Here is an 18,001-nt window from a genome sequence, read left to right on the forward strand (position 1 = left end):
TCATGCCTTCCTGCTGTTATTTGTCATGTTGGTGTTCTCTATATCTTTTCGTCCTGGGCATGACGTTAAACTGTTCCGTTCGAGAGTACCAGCGACCCTCGAATGTAAACAGCCACGAAAGGAAATTATGTGTGTGTGAGGTGTTCTCTATGGGTTGGGTTTCAGGTGGTTGTATTGTAGTAGCTTGACATTTCTTGGAGGGCACTTTCAAGGACAGACTCAATCTTCTGGAAGTCTGCTTGTTGGGTCGTAATGCAGAGGTTGTCGGCGTAGATGAAATGCTGGCATTAGGCATTGGGTAGTGGCTGGTCGTTTGTGTAGATATTGAAAAGGAGGGGGGCGAGCATGCTACCTTGTGGGAGGCCGTTCTTTTGGGCTTTCCATTTACTCCTCTGGTCATTTAACTGGACATAGAAGCGCCTGTTGTTGAGGAGGCTTTTCCTGACCATTGTGCGGTGTTGGACAGTGTCGTAGGCAGCAGAGAGATCTCTGAATGCTGCTCCAGTTATTTGTTTCCCCTCAAACCCATCCTCAATGTGTTGGGTGAGGTTGAGCTCTGTCCAGCACAGGAGCGGCTGGGACGGAAACCAGCTTGGTCTTTAGTCAGCTTGGTATCTATGAGTGGCAACGAGGCGTTGGAGTAGCAGCTTCTCATATAGCCTTGTAGGTGATGCAGAGGGAAATGGGTCGGTAGCTCTTTGTGGATAATGGGTCTTTGCCAGGTTTAAGGATTGCAACCACTTTGGCCTTTTCCCAGACAGAAGGGATGGTTTTCTGTGCTATGCATGTGTTCAGCATCCCCACAAGCCAGGTCTTTGTGTTGGGTCCCAGGTGCTGTAACATTTCTGCCAGTAGGTCATCAATCTCTGCTGCTTTTCCGGGTTTCAACTTTCCCATTGCAGTTTCAAGTTCTTCTAGGTCGAAGGGTTTGGTTTGAGGGCTGGCTGATTGTGCTTGGTCTGATACCACTGTGCAATGGTATTCTCCTGTGGGTCGGTGGCGGTCTTGGTCACAACTGGTGGCCAACAGTTGTAACCAACACCGCCACCGACTCACATAGAATACCATCGCACAGTGGTATCAGACCAACCACAATCAGCCAGCCCTCAAACCAAACCCTTCGACTTAGAAGAACGTGAAACTGCAATGGGAAAGTTGAAACCCGGAAAAGCAGCAGGGATTGATGGCATACTGGCAGAAATGATACAGCACCTGGGACCTAACGCAAGGACCTGGCTTGTGGGGATGCTGAACACATGCATAGCACAGAAAACCATCCCTTCTGTTTGGAAAAAGGCCGAAGTGGTTGCAATCCCTAAACCTGGCAAAGACCCATTATCCCCGAAGAGCTACCGACCCATTTCCCTCCTGCATCACCTACAAGCTCTATGAGAGGCACTAACATTTCTGAACAGACTATATTTACATCAATATGTCTGGGTCCCCACCTACTCACTCAGGGTTGACGTGTCACACCTGCAGTGATGGGAGGGGCACCAAAATGTGGTGTTTTGATTGGTTGATGGGGGCACTCCCTTAGTATAAAAGTGTATGTTTTGTGTACACATGACCTGATGAAGATCAAATAGATCGAAACGTTGTCAGTATTTCAATACAGAACGTTTTTTTTATACCTGTGATGTGCGGGCTCCATCCAATACCTACACCAGTTGTGATGCAACAGAGTTTGCTGTGACCGTTGTGAATTATGGGTGGTGTGGTCTTTGCCAAGACGGTGGATTGTGGCTCATGCCTTCCTGCTGTTATTTGTCATGTTGGTGTTCTCTATATCTTTTCGTCCTGGACATGACGTTAAACTGTTCCGTTCGAGAGGACCGGCGACCCTCGAATGTAAACAGGAGTAGCAGCCTCTCTTGTAGGTGATGCAGAGGAGGGAAATGGGTCGGTAGCTCTTTGAGGATGATGGGTCTTTGCCAGGTTTGGGGATTGCAACCACTTTGGCCTTTCTCCAGACAGAAGGGATGGTTTTCTGTGCCATGCATGTATTCAGCATCCTCACGAGCCAGGTCTTTGCGTTAGGTTCCAGGTGCTGTATAATTTCTGCCAGTATGTCATCAATCTCTGCTGCTTTTCCGGGTTTCAACTTTCCCATTGCAGTTTCGAGTTCTTCTAGGTCGAAGGGTTTGGTTTGAGGGCTGGCTGATTGTGGTTGGTCTGATACCACTGTGCGATGGTATTCTCCTGTGGGTCGGCGGCGGTGTTGGTTACGACTGTTGGCCACCAGTTGTGATGCAACAGAGTTCGCTGTGACCGTTGTGAATTATGGGTGGCTCCCTGAGGTCCTTGATCGCCATTGGGTCCAACAGTGGTCATTGAAGCGTGCGCACACATGCACCTACACACGCACAGGCGCACATGCGTATGCACACCTGGACCTTTAAATGAACAACAACACAAAAACTAAGGCACTGGTGTCGGACTTCTGGTTTACCGGAACGGGGTTCAACTCCCTGCAGTGCCCTGCTCAATGTGTTGTATTTCATTCATTGGTCCATGGTCTCAGAGGTCATTGAGCGGCGCGCTATAGTGCGCGATTCTTCATCATTGTTGAGGATTTTTAAAAAAGGTGAAAATCAAGGAAAAGCAAAAGGCTATAGTCCATGGTCACGGACCACATACTGGTCAAGGTCATTTATACTGGTGAAGATCATTTACTAGTCTTATGAAGGTCATTTATACTGGTCAAGGTCATTTACTAGTCTCATGAAGGTAATTTATAATGCCTTCCTGCTGTTATTTGTCATGTTGGTGTTCTCTATATCTTTTCGTCCTGGGCATGACGTTAAACTGTTCCGTTCGAGAGGACCGGCGACCCTCGAATGTAAACAGCCACGAAAGGAAACTATGTGTGTGTGAGGTGTTCTCTATCATTTCATTCCAGTACTACTACTTTGGGTAGTGGCTGGACGTTTGTGTAGATATTGAAAAGGAGGGGGCGAGCAGGCTACCTTGTGGTAGGCCGTTCTTTTGTGCTTTCCATTTACTCCTCTGGTCATTTAACTGGACATAGAAGCGCCTGTTGTTGAGGAGGCTTTTCCTGACCATTGTGCGGTGTTGGACAGTGTCGTAGGCAGCAGAGAGATCTCTGAATGCTGCTCCAGTTATTTGTTTTCCCTCAAACCCATCCTCAATGTGTTGGGTGAGGTTGAGCTCTGTCCAGCACAGGAGCGGCCAGGACGGAAACCAGCTTGGTCTTTAGTCAGCTTGGTGTCTATGAGTGGCAACGAGGCGTTGGAGTAGCAGCTTCTCATATAGCCTTGTAGGTGATGCAGAGGGAAATGGGTTGGTAGCTCTTTGTGGATAATGGGTCTTTGCCAGGTTTAAGGATTGCAACCACTTTGGCCTTTTCCCAGACAGAAGGGATGGTTTTCTGTGCTATGCATGTGTTCAGCATCCCCACAAGCCAGGTCTTTGCGTTGGGTCCCAGGTGCTGTAACATTTCTGCCAGTAGGTCATCAATCCCTGCTGCTTTTCCGGGTTTCAACTTTCCCATTGCAGTTTCAAGTTCTTCTAGGTCGAAGGGTTTGGTTTGAGGGCTGGCTGATTGTGGTTGGTCTGATACCACTGTGCGATGGTATTCTCCTGTGGGTCGGTGGCGGTCTTGGTCACAACTGGTGGCCAACAGTTGTAACCAACACCGCCACCGACTCACATAGAATACCATCGCACAGTGGTATCAGACCAACCACAATCAGCCAGCCCTCAAACCAAACCCTTCGACTTAGAAGAACGTGAAACTGCAATGGGAAAGTTGAAACCCGGAAAAGCAGCAGGGATTGATGGCATACTGGCAGAAATGATACAGCACCTGGGACCTAACGCAAGGACCTGGCTTGTGGGGATGCTGAACACATGCATAGCACAGAAAACCATCCCTTCTGTTTGGAAAAAGGCCGAAGTGGTTGCAATCCCTAAACCTGGCAAAGACCCATTATCCCCGAAGAGCTACCGACCCATTTCCCTCCTGCATCACCTACAAGCTCTATGAGAGGCACTAACATTTCTGAACAGACTATATTTACATCAATATGTCTGGGTCCCCACCTACTCACTCAGGGTTGACGTGTCACACCTGCAGTGATGGGAGGGGCACCAAAATGTGGTGTTTTGATTGGTTGATGGGGGCACTCCCTTAGTATAAAAGTGTATGTTTTGTGTACACATGACATGATGAAGATCAAATAGATCGAAACGTTGTCAGTATTTCAATACAGAACGTTTTTTTTTTATACCTGTGATGTGCTCATGTGCGGGCTCCATCCAATACCTACACCAGTTGTGATGCAACAGAGTTTGCTGTGACTGTTGTGAATTATGGGTGGTGTGGTCTTTGCCAAGACGGTGGATTGTGGCTCATGCCTTCCTGCTGTTATTTGTCATGTTGGTGTTCTCTATATCTTTTCGTCCTGGGCATGACGTTAAACTGTTCCGTTCGAGAGGACCGGCGACCCTCAAATGTAAACAGGAGTAGCAGCCTCTCTTGTAGGTGATGCAGAGGAGGGAAATGGGTCGGTAGCTCTTTGGGGATGATGGGTCTTTGCCAGGTTTGGGGATTGCAACCACTTTGGCCTTTCTCCAGACAGAAGGGATGGTTTTCTGTGCCATGCATGTATTCAGCATCCCTACGAGCCAGGTGTTTGCGTTAGGTTCCAGGTGCTGTATAATTTCTGCCAGTATGTCATCAATCCCTGCTGCTTTTCCGGGTTTCAACTTTCCCATTGCGGTTTCGAGTTCTTCTAGGTCGAAGGGTTTGGTTTGAGGGCTGGCTGATTGTGGTTGGTCTAATGCCACTGTGCAATGGTAATCTCCTGTGTGTCGGCGGCGGTGTTGGTTATGACTGTTGGCCACCAGTTGTGATGCAACAGAGTTCGCTGTGACCGTTGTGAATTATGGGTGGCTCCCTGAGGTCCTTGATCCCCATGGGGTCCAACAGTGGCCATTGAAGCGTGCATGCACACATGGACCTTTAAATGAACAACAACACAAAAACTAAGGCGCTGGTGTCGGACTTCTGGTTTACCGGAACGGGGTTCAACTCCCTGCAGTGCCCTGCTCAATGTGTTGTATTTCATTCATTGGTCCATGGTCTCAGGTCATTGAGCGGCGCGCTATAGTGCGCGATTCTTCATCTCCAGCCAATAACTACACCAGTTGTGACGCAATAGAGTTTGCTGTGACCGTTGTGAATTATGGGTGGTGTGGTCTTTGCCAAGACGGTGGATTGTGGCCCATGCCTTCCTGCTGTTATTTGTCATGTTGGTGTTCTCTATATCTTTTCGTCCTGGGCATGACGTTAAACTGTTCCGTTCGAGAGGACCGGCGACCCTCGAATGTAAACAGCCACAAAAGGAAACTATGTGTGTGTGAGGTGTTCTCTATCATTTAATTCCAGACTTTCCTTCGTTCATTCCCAACTTCACTGTCTATCTCCTGTGTTCTCCATTCATCTTGAGCGATACACAGTCGTCTGATGTGCGGGGGGAGGTGCCGGCTAGCGCATAAAGGCACGGGACAGGTGTTGTCTTGACGCATCCCGTGTTGATGCGACAGGTGTCATTTAGGGCTGTGTCGACCAATTTGGTGTGACGTGATCGGCTCCAGCTTGAGCAGGCATACTCTGCTGTAGAGAAAGACAGGGCCATGGCAGTTGCACAGATTGTTTGTGGGTCTGCGCCCCTCTTGGATTTCACTAGTTTTCACAGGATGTTATTGTGGGTGTTGACCGTGGCTTTTGTGTTCTCCAGGTGTTTTTTGAAGAAGAGTGTCCTGTCCAGTGTAACTCCAAGATACATGGGGTGGGTATGGTTGGAGAGTTTGTGACCATCCCAAGTGACGCTCAGTTCTTTTTTCGCGTCTCGGTTCCTCAGGTGGAAGCTGCATAGTTGGGTTTGTGTGTCTTTCTTTTTCTGTCTTTCTTTCTTAGGACGGAGATCAAGGTAGACGCCGTTGGAAGGCTCAACACAAGCCGGTGCCCCTAGAGATCCATCCCAAAGCTTCCCTCAGGGAGCCCAGCATGCCAGCTAGCCAGCAAGCCTGCCCAGTCAGCGAACGCAGCCAGTCAGCTCCGCCAGTCAGCCAGTGTAGATAGTCAGGCTGCCAAGCCAGAGCATATCAGCCCTTGCAGTCAGCCACTGCAGCCATGCCAGCCTTGCTCAGTCAGCTCAGCCAGGCCTCTCTCGAGGCCTGGCTCTCTGTCTGCCTGGCCCGGTCTGCCCCGCCCTGCCTTGCAGCAACAGAACCAGCCTTTCTGGCAAGCCAGCCAGCTCAGAATGCGAGCTGAGCAAGCCAGTGCAGCAACAAGCCCAGACTAGGTTACTGCAGCCTTACTGTGCAGCCACAGCCACTCAGCGGAGATCAGCAGGAGCTGGCCAGGCTCCAACCCTTGCAGCGCAGCCTTAGGCCGGATAGTCCCCCTGCCTGCACTTTGTTGCCTTCCTGGCCTGTCTGCCTGCCTAGGCGCCTCGGTCTTCCTGTCTGTCTGCCTTGGCCTGCCTGTCTGAAACTGGTTAAGACTAACTGCGTGCTTGCCAGCTGCGCTGGCTTGCTGAGCTCGTATTCTGAGCTGGCTGGCTTGCTAGCAAGGCTGGTTCTGTTGCTGCAAGGCAGGGCAGGGCAGACCGGGCCAGGCAGACAGAGAGCCAGGCCTCGAGAGAGGCCTGGCTGAGCTGACTGAGCAAGGCTGGTATGGCTGCAATGGCGGACTGCAAGGGCTGATATGCTCTGGCTTGTCAGCCTGACTTTCTACACTGGCTGACTGGCGGAGCTGGCTGGCTGCGTTGGCTGACTGGGCGGGCTTGCTGGCTAGCTGGCTTGCTGGACTCCCTGAGAGAAGCTTTGGGATGGATCTCTAGGGGCATCGGCTTGTGTTGAGCCTTCCAACGGCGTCTACCTTGATCTTCATCCTAAGAAAGACAGACAGAAAAAGAAAGACACACACAAAGTCAACTATGCAGCTTCCACATGAGGAAGGCAGGCAGGAAGGCAGGCACGCAGGCACAAGCTGCCTGCGTGCTTGCTTCGCCCTCCAGTTGCTGCTCCAGTTATTTGTTTTCTCTCAAACCCATCCTCAATGTGTTGGGTGAGGTTGAGCTCTGTCCAGCACAGGACGGGACGGAAACCACCTTGGTCTTTAGTCAGCTTGGTGTCTATGAGTGGTATGAGGCGTTGGAGTAGCAGCCTCTCTTGTAGGTGATGCAGAGGAGGGAAATGGGTCGGTAGCTCTTTGAGGATGATGGGTCTTTGCCAGGTTTGGGGATTGCAACCACTTTGGCCTTTCTCCAGACAGAAGGGATGGTTTTCTGTGCCATGCATGTGTTCAGCATCCCCACGAGCCAGGTCTTTGCGTTAGGTTCCAGGTGCTGTATCATTTCTGCCAGTATGTCATCAATCCCTGCTGCTTTTCCGGGTTTCAACTTTCCCATTGCAGTTTCGAGTTCTTCTAGGTCGAAGGGTTTGGTTTGAGAGCTGGCTGATTGTGGTTGGTCTGATACCACTGTGCGATTGTATTCTCCTTTGGGTCGGCGGCGGTGTTGGTTACGACTGTTGGCCACCAGTTGTGATGCAACAGAGTTCGCTGTGACCGTTGTGAATTATGGGTGGCTCCCTGAGGTCCTTGATCCCCATGGGGTCCAACAGTGGTGAAGCGTGCACACACACATGCACACATGCACCTACACACGCACAGGCGCACATGCGTATGCACACCTGGACCTTTAAATGAACAACAACACAAAAACTAAGGCACTGGTGTCGGACTTCTGGTTTACCGGAACGGGGTTCAACTCCCTGCAGTGCCCTGCTCAAATGTGTTGTATTTCATTCATTGGTCCATGGTCTCAGGTCATTGAGCGGCGCGCTATTGTGCGCGATTCTTCATCATTGTTGAGGATTTTTTAAAGGTGAAAATCAAGGAAAAGCAAAAGGCTATAGTCCATGGTCACGGACCGCATACTGGTCAAGGTCATTTATACTGGGGAAGATCATTTACTAGTCTTGTAAAGGTCATTTACACTGGTCAAGGTCATTTACTAGTCTCATGAAGGTAATTTATACTGGTCACAGTCATATACTGGTCACGGTCATTTCTACTGGTGAAGGTCATTTATACTGGTCAAGGTCATTTGTACTTGTCAAGGTCATTTATACTGGTCAAGGTCATTTACTAGCCTTATTGAAGGTAATTTATACTGCTCAAGGTCATTGATATTGGTCAAGGTCATTAAGTGGCACGCTATAGTGCGCGATTCTTCATCATTGTTGAGGATTTGAAAAAAGGTTAAATCGCAGAAAAGCGAAAGGCTAAAGTCCATGGTCACGGAGGGCATACTATAGTATGTTGTTTTTCATTTTTTGGTGGTGTGCGGGCTCCATCCAATAACTACACCAGTTGTGATGCAATAGAGTTTGCTGTGACCGTTGTGAATTATGGGTGGTGTGGTCTTTGCCAAGACGGTGGATTGTGGCCCATGCCTTCCTGCTGTTATTTGTCATGTTGGTGTTCTCTATATCTTTTCGTCCTGGGCATGACGTTAAACTGTTCCGTTCGAGAGGACCGGCGACCCTCGAATGTAAACAGCCACAAAAGGAAACTATGTGTGTGTGAGGTGTTCTCTATCATTTCATTCCAGACTTTCCTTCGTTCATTCCCAACTTCACTGTCTATCTCCTGTGTTCTCCATTCATCTTGAGCGATACACAGTCGTCTGATGTGCGGGGGGAGGTGCCGGCTAGCGCATAAAGGCACGGGACAGGTGTTGTCTTGACGCATCCCGTGTTGATGCGACAGGTGTCATTTAGGGCTGTGTCGACCAATTTGGTGTGACGTGATCGGCTCCAGCTTGAGCAGGCATACTCTGCTGTAGAGAAAGACAGGGCCATGGCAGTTGCACAGATTGTTTGTGGGTCTGCGCCCCTCTTGGAGTTCACTAGTTTTCACAGGATGTTATTGTGGGTGTTGACCGTGGCTTTTGTGTTCTCCAGGTGTTTTTTGAAGAAGAGTGTCCTGTCCAGTGTAACTCCAAGATACATGGGGTGGGTATGGTTGGAGAGTTTGTGACCATCCCAAGTGACGCTCAGTTCTTTTTTCGCGTCTCGGTTCCTCAGGTGGAAGCTGCATAGTTGGGTTTGTGTGTGTCTTTCTTTTTCTGTCTTTCTTTCTTAGGACGGAGATCAAGGTAGACGCCGTTGGAAGGCTCAACACAAGCCGATGCCCCTAGAGATCCATCCCAAAGCTTCCCTCAGGGAGCCCAGCAAGCCAGCTAGCCAGCAAGCCTGCCCAGTCAGCGAACGCAGCCAGTCAGCTCCGCCAGTCAGCCAGTGTAGAAAGTCAGGCTGCCAAGCCAGAGCATATCAGCCCTTGCAGTCAGCCACTGCAGCCATGCCAGCCTTGCTCAGTCAGCTCAGCCAGGCCTCTCTCGAGGCCTGGCTCTCTGTCTGCCTGGCCCGGTCTGCCCCGCCCTGCCTTGCAGCAACAGAACCAGCCTTTCTGGCAAGCCAGCCAGCTCAGAATGCGAGCTGAGCAAGCCAGTGCAGCAACAAGCCCAGACTAGGTTACTGCAGCCTTACTGTGCAGCCACAGCCACTCAGCGGAGATCAGCAGGAGCTGGCCAGGCTCCAACCCTTGCAGCGCAGCCTTAGGCCGGATAGTCCCCCTGCCTGCACTTTGTTGCCTTCCTGGCCTGTCTGCCTGCCTAGGCGCCTCGGTCTTCCTGTCTGTCTGCCTTGGCCTGCCTGTCTGAAACTGGTTAAGACTAACTGCGTGCTTGCCAGCTGCGCTGGCTTGCTGAGCTCGTATTCTGAGCTGGCTGGCTTGCTAGCAAGGCTGGTTCTGTTGCTGCAAGGCAGGGCAGGGCAGACCGGGCCAGGCAGACAGAGAGCCAGGCCTCGAGAGAGGCCTGGCTGAGCTGACTGAGCAAGGCTGGTATGGCTGCAATGGCGGACTGCAAGGGCTGATATGCTCTGGCTTGTCAGCCTGACTTTCTACACTGGCTGACTGGCGGAGCTGGCTGGCTGCGTTGGCTGACTGGGCGGGCTTGCTGGCTAGCTGGCTTGCTGGACTCCCTGAGGGAAGCTTTGGGATGGATCTCTAGGGGCATCGGCTTGTGTTGAGCCTTCCAACGGCGTCTACCTTGATCTTCATCCTAAGAAAGACAGACAGAAAAAGAAAGACACACACAAAGTCAACTATGCAGCTTCCACATGAGGAAGGCAGGCAGGAAGGCAGGCAGGCAGGCACAAGCTGCCTGCGTGCTTGCTTCGCCCTCCAGTTGCTGCTCCAGTTATTTGTTTTCCCTCAAACCCATCCTCAATGTGTTGGGTGAGGTTGAGCTCTGTCCAGCACAGGACGGGACGGAAACCACCTTGGTCTTTAGTCAGCTTGGTGTCTATGAGTGGTATGAGGCGTTGGAGTAGCAGCCTCTCTTGTAGGTGATGCAGAGGAGGGAAATGGGTCGGTAGCTCTTTGAGGATGATGGGTCTTTGCCAGGTTTGGGGATTGCAACCACTTTGACCTTTCTCCAGACAGAAGGGATGGTTTTCTGTGCCATGCATGTGTTCAGCATCCCCACGAGCCAGGTCTTTGCGTTAGGTTCCAGGTGCTGTATAATTTTTGCCAGTATGTCATCAATCTCTGCTGCTTTTCCGGGTTTCGAGTTCTTCTAGGTCGAATGGTTTGGTTTGAGGGCTGGCTGATTGTGGTTGGTCTGATACCACTGTGCGATGGTATTCTCCTGTGGGTCGGCGGCGGTGTTGGTTACGACTGTTGGCCACCAGTTGTGATGCAACAGAGTTTGCTGTGACCGTTGTGAATTATGGGTGGCTCCCTGAGGTCCTTGATCGCCATTGGGTCCAACAGTGGTCATTGAAGCGTGCACACACACATGCACACATGCACCTACACACGCACAGGCGCACATGCGTATGCACACCTGGACCTTTAAATGAACAACAACACAAAAACTAAGGCACTGGTGTCGGACTTCTGGTTTACCGGAACGGGGTTCAACTCCCTGCAGTGCCCTGCTCAATGTGTTGTATTTCATTCATTGGTCCATGGTCTCAGGTCATTGAGCGGCGCGCTATAGTGCGCGATTCTTCATCATTGTTGAGGATTTTTTAAAGGTGAAAATCAAGGAAAAGCAAAAGGCTATAGTCCATGGTCACGGACCGCATACTGGTCAAGGTCATTTATACTGGTGAAGATCATTTACTAGTCTTATAAAGGTCATTTATACTGGTCACGGTCATTTACTAGTCTCATGAAGGTCATGTATACTGGTCACAGTCATATACTGGTCACGGTCATTTCTACTAGTGAAGGTCATTTATACTGGTCAAGGTCATTTGTACTTGTCAAGGTCATTTATACTGGTCAAGGTCATTTACTAGTCTTATTGAAGGTAATTTATACTGCTCAAGGTCATTGATATTGGTCAAGGTCATTAAGTGGCACGCTATAGTGCACGATTCTTCATCATTGTTGAGGATTTGAAAAAAGGTTAAATCGCAGAAAAGCGAAAGGCTAAAGTCCATGGTCACGGAGGGCATACTATATAGTATGTTGTTTTTCTTTTTTTGGTGGTGTGCGGGCTCCATCCAATAACTACACCAGTTGTGATGCAATAGAGTTTGCTGTGACCGTTGTGAATTATGGGTGGTGTGGTCTTTGCCAAGACGGTGGATTGTGGCCCATGCCTTCCTGCTGTTATTAGTGTGGTTGCCCGAATGGGCAACCAGACTCTAGTAATTGTAACACTTTATTATTAGTGTGGTTGCCTGAAGGCAACCATACTATTGTTTTAGTGACCTTTTATTCTTTTCATTATAGATAAACTTATTTTGTCGCGTTATACCTCCCACAGTTTTTGTCGCACGCACTCGAGCCATATGTCAAAACGACGGGCTACATCGGGAATCGTGTGCGTGTATTTTGCTAAGACATTTGTTTAATAGTTTAATTGATATGAATTAATTAGTGCATTAAATTTCCCCATAGACATGAATGGGAAAATGCAAAAACTCACTTTCAAGTATTTTTTCCTCTGAGACCGTAAGGGCTATACTTACAAGACTTGGAGGAGAGATTCATAATAATTACTAAAATTAATTACCTTAGAAGTATATCGGTCTGCCTTATGGTGGCGCTATAACAGCCAACTTTACATTTTTGGGTATAACTCTTGAACCGTAGGTCGTAAAATCAAAATGTTTTTTTCCATGGATTCCTTGGGTCATGAGTCATGACGCATCTTCCCATATAGGCCACGCCCATTTCCGTCTAGAACGAATTTGCAGCAAATTAGCATTTTCTTCAAAACACACTTTTTGCTCCTCCTCCTACAGATTTTGTCCAAATCTCACAGGAATCGGTACACATGATCTCGGGATCTATCCGATGAAAACAGCACAGTCAGAATTTCGATATTCCATATCGTTCGTCCGTAATCAGCTTCCAAAGTTAGTGGGAGGGGCCTATTTTACAAAAAAATGCACAAATCACGAACGGAAAATCCAATCCTCCCCAAATTTGAATCACATGTTTAGGATGGCCTAATCAACACAGAGCCAAAAGCAATTCCATTTCCATCCATAGGGGGCGCTACAATTGCAAAAAAAAATACCCGTTTGTTGCAAAAACACGATTTTGGGGGGGAAATCCCCTTTGAATGACTTACGCATGATCACAAAGGGTGACTTGACATTGTAATTGGCTGGCAAAATTACTGGGAGGGGCCTATACCCCTTTGTTGCAAAAACATGATTTTGGGGGGGAAATCCTCTTTGAATGACTTATGCATGATCACAAAGGATGACTTGACATTGTAATTGGCTGGTATAATTACTGGGAGGGGCCTATATCAGCCAACCTATCCGATTTCAACAGCACAGTCAGAATTTAGATCTTCTGTATCGTTCGGTCGTAATCGTCTTCCCAAGTTAGTGGGAGGGGCCTATTTTACAAAAACCGCCACAATTCACGCACGGAATGTCCGATCCATCCCAAATTTGAATCACATGTCGAGGGTGGTTTCATCAACGCAGAGACAAAAGCGATTCCATTTTCGACGGGTGCGATGTGGGCAACCACACTTTGCAATTTCCCAGAATTGCCTCTTTCTAGTTCCTGTCTGTCCTTCAGTCTGAAATAAGTGTATTTACTTGTGCTGATAAGATAATGTATCATGTTTTGTATGTAATACAGTAATGAGATTGAGTAAGTAATGAGAAGTAGTAAATGTAACAGCTGCTATTTAGTGTGGTTGCCCGAATGGGCAACCAGACTCTTGTAACTGTGACACTTTATTATTTCACTGGAGTAGTCTTTATTTTGACGCTTTATACCTCCCACACTGTACGCTGTACGCACTTGAGCCATATGTCAAATTGACCGGAAAAATCGGGAATCGTGTGCTTGTATTTTGTTAAGAGAAATGTTGTATAGTTTAATTGATATGAATTTATTAGTGAATTAAATTTCCCCATTGACATGAATGGGAAAAGGCAAAAATTCACATTCAAGTATTTGTTCCTCTGAGACTGTAATCACTATAGTTACAAAACTTTTAGGGATAATTCAACATTATCCCTAAAATTATTTAACCTTAAAATTTTATCGGTCGGCCTCATGGTGGCGCTATAACAGCCCACTTTACCTTTTGGCTTATAACTCTTGAACCATAGGTCGTAAAATAAAAAATATTTTTTCCCTGGATTCCTTGGGTCATGACGCATCTCCCCATATAGGCCACGCCCATTTCCGCCATGATAGATTTTCCGCCATTTTGAATTTTGTCCAAAACACACTTTTTGCTTTTCCTCCTACAGATTTTGTCCAAATCTCACAGAAATCGGCACACGTGATCTCTGGACCCATCCAATTAAAACTGAACTGCAGAATTTTGAAAGTGCGTATCGTTCGGCCGTAATCCTCTTCCGAAGTTAGTAGGAGGGGCCTATATCACAAAAAATGCCATAAATCACGAACGGAATGTCCAATCCATCCCACATTTCAATCACATGTCCGGGGTGGTTCAATCAACCAAGTTCTAAAAGCATTTTCATCCATAGGGGGCGCCGCAAATGTGAGAAATGTAACCGTTTGTCGCAAAAACATGAATTTCGGGGGTTAAATCCCCTCCGAATTACTTACGCATGATCTAAGGCGTGACTTGAAATTGTAATTGGCTGGCAATACTAGTGGGAGGGGCATATGTAAGCCACTGCGGCAACCACACTCTGCAATTTTTTTAAATTGCGAATTTTCTAGTTATGCACTGCATTCAAGAGTTCAACCTTCCCGCATCTGTCAGATGGGTAACAGTGGAATGGGCTCTCAATGGGACCATTATGAATGTAATCAATTCCAATGTCACTCAGTATGCAAACACTGGTTAAACTCTGGGGTCCCAAGAAGGAAAAAAAATAAAAAAGACAGGCACATTGTTAAAGCAATATGCCTTATCAGTAGATACCTTAGCATCAAGTGTGTTCACATTATACATTAATACATCTCAATTTCTATTGGATTTACAACATAAGCTGTGTCCAAGTGTGGTAATTCAAGCGCCTGTGATTGTGAAAGGCATATGTTTCTACCTGAGTTAGTAAAAGATGAACACAAGCCACTACATCTGTGCATCTTGCCTGCCGTCGAACAGATCACACATTTTCAACTATTCCAAAGATACTGTGCTTTGTAATATTTAACATTGATTGATGGAATACTTTATTAACAGTTTGCAAAAAAAGGTACAGTACCAGTAAGATGCCCTATAGGGCGAGGTAACACTGAAACAACAGGTCTGTGAATTCCCATATATGGATTTTTTTTTTTTTTTTTTACGTTTTCGGGCCGGGTAAGGCGTGAAATGTGTGCTAATTAGTAAGGCTAGGCCTCGGGCCAGCCCAGTTAGGGCCCAGGTAGGGCCGGGCCTTAATTTTCGGGCCTGTTGAGAACTCTGGTTTTCGCATGGCTGCCGGGCAGGTATCAGTCAAAAGGGAGACATCGAAGACGAAGGACAGTGAGGGTAGATCAACATATGGAATGTCAGAACAGGTCAGCTCCATATATGGAGATCTAAGGGTTTGAGGTCAGATGTACAGTTGCTGGCTGTCCTAAAAGGATAACACAAACATCTTTTTGATGACTGTTAATTGGTACTACATTCCACATTGTAGTGGCATAGCAGTAGAATAAATTTAGCCACTTGTTTGTGCCGAATTTGGGTTGAAAGAGTCAGATCAGTGGATCCCTCTGGTGGTGTGCTTCTGTGTGTCTTTAACATTATTGAAGTAGTTTGACAGGTACATGGGTATCTCTGTAGTATTGCGTATCTTGAAGACCAGGCCCATTGCATGTTGTTGTACTCTGTCCTCTAGCGTGAGCCATCCCACCCCAGCTAGCATAATGAGCAGTGGTTAGGTGAGTTCTAGGTGTGAGCGAGGCCAAGTGGTAACCTGACCAGTTTGTTTTGGGATGTCCGAAGCCTTAATTATTTTGAATGCCTTATAGTGGTGCTATGGTACCATGAGGTGCATGCATAATTGGATGAGATTTTTAGGGGCGAGGACAGGGTTCCGTTCACCTCCACCATCTGTTCTCGCCTCTCCAGTTAGGATTTCAACTCAACTCAAAACAAACATAACAAAATAACAACTGAACAATATTTATCTAAATTACACTAATTAAGTGGTTTTTAACCAGTGGTCCGGGGACCACAAGTGGTCCTTGAGGGGGACCAGCTAAATTAGGGAGTTAGTAACCAAATGGACCCTTATATATCTTTAACTCTTGAGAGCATAAAATGAAACCAAATGGAGCTTTACTGGTCCATTTGGTGATATTTGATCTGAGAGGCTAAATCTCATCAAATGGTGGTCCGTGGCTCAAATGGCAAATAAATAATTAATAGACCTTGACATGAAAAGGAAGAATTAGATCAGTTGACTATGGATTAATGAGTGAGATATGTAACCACTTAGTTGATCTGACCTAAATTATATAGGTCTACTTTGTTGACCGGAGTCCCCCAGGGTCTAAACTAGGTCTTCTAGTATTTTCCTCTGCACTGAATCTCGCTATAGGGTTGATGTGGTGTGGTGTGTTCAGTGGCTTATCCATTTCTCCTGCGTCTCAGGTTTGACCAAACAGTCAGTATGAGTATGCATCTTCATAATCATATTTTATCATTGTTTCCCCAACTTTGTTAATAACACATATCAGCCATACCATATTATCCAATTAAACACAAAAAATGCATTTAATTATAGCCTTGGGGTGCAGTGGTATGTGAGTAATTGTACTTTACTTTTTTACGGCTTTCGCCTTTATTTTTTTTATAGAGGGACAGACAGTAGGCTGACAGGAAATGGGGGAGAGAGATGGGGGAGTGACATGCAGTAAGGGCCGCCGGGATCGGGAGTCGAGCCTGTGTCACACTGCCAGACTAGGCCAAGGTGCCTGGACCGCCTAATTGTACTTTACCATTTTCTGATACTTTTCATTCCACAACATTTCAGAGGGAAATATTACTTTTCACATCTGACTCCATATTAACAAAAGGCAGTGTAACAAACACATAGGCCACACCAACAATGATGCAATCATGCTTGTGTGGGAGGACAATCAAGAACCTTTTCTCTTCTTTTTAAGTTTCTTCTCAATAGGCAGCACCTAACGTTTGTGCTACCTTTCCTATTCCTATATAACATTTTACTTAACCACATTTATTTTATAAATTTTGTTACTTTGTGTAACCAAGTGAACCTGTTACTAAGGTGCAGTATCAACCAGGTGCTCCTTGTTTTAATTAAGGGTGGGTTTTATTGGCAGACAGGGTTTAAAGGGGCATTCTTGCAGGGAATCTTGCTATAGGGTTGGTGCACCTGAAGAGGACAAGAGGTGGAATGCATAGCTTTTCAAAAGGTATTGGCATATTGGCCGCCTGGTCACAGAATTAGTAAATGGGCCTAGATGTTGTAAAGCATGCCCTGATTCCATGCTGTTGTGTTCCTTCTCCTCCTCTGTTATGCCACTCCAATTGGTATTGTATGTGTATTAGTTGGCTTACCTGGCTATATGATTGTTGGTTTTTATTACTTAATGTACAGAAGGCAGAAGAATAAAGAACCTTTTCAACCACATTTATTTTATACATTTTGTTACTTTGTGTAACCAAGTGGACCTGTTACTAAGGTGCAGTGTCAACCAGGTGCTCCTTGTTTTAATTAAGGGTGGGTTTTATTGGCAGACAGGGTTTAAAAGGGCATTCTTGCAGGGAATCTTGCTATAGGGTTGGTGCACCTGAAGAGGACAAGAGGTGGAATGCATAGCTTTTCAAAAGGTATTGGCATATTGGCCGCCTGGTCACAGAATTAGTAAATGGGCCTAGATGTTGTAAAGCATGCCCTGATTCCATGCTGTTGTGTTCCTTCTCCTCCTCTGTTATGCCACTCCAATTGGTATTGTTGTATGTGTATTAGTTGGCTTACCTGGCTATATGATTGTTGGTTTTTATTACTTAATGTACAGAAGGCAGAAGAATAAAGAACCATTTCAATGAATTTCCATGCCTCATCCTTGGTTCACAAGTCTTAATTGGCAATTCTATTTACTATGACATGTGTTTTCCTACTATGCATTGGGATGGTATGGGATACATACTATTATGTATTCAGTTTGCAATGAACACGAATGTATCTATTATAATTCAGGCCTACACATGAAATGTACTTTATGACGGCCATTGTAGGGGCCTCATAAAGAAGAAGTTGGTGCTTGTTGGCCCACATTTTACGACTATAGGTCTCAGCTGGTTTGAGATTACTATTTATCAACCTGTTGGTATGTGTCACTCAGTTGACAAGTTAGATGCTGTGTCTGCATCTTTACAGGTGAATGTTGTCTTAACCTGTCGCAAAACTATAAAAAACATATAGGACCATAAACTGTAACAGTTTATTTATACAAGTGTCTACATTGAGA

Source organism: Protomyctophum parallelum (assembly GCF_964188405.1).
Source record: "Protomyctophum parallelum genome assembly, chromosome: 7".
NCBI lineage: Eukaryota > Metazoa > Chordata > Actinopteri > Myctophiformes > Myctophidae > Protomyctophum > Protomyctophum parallelum.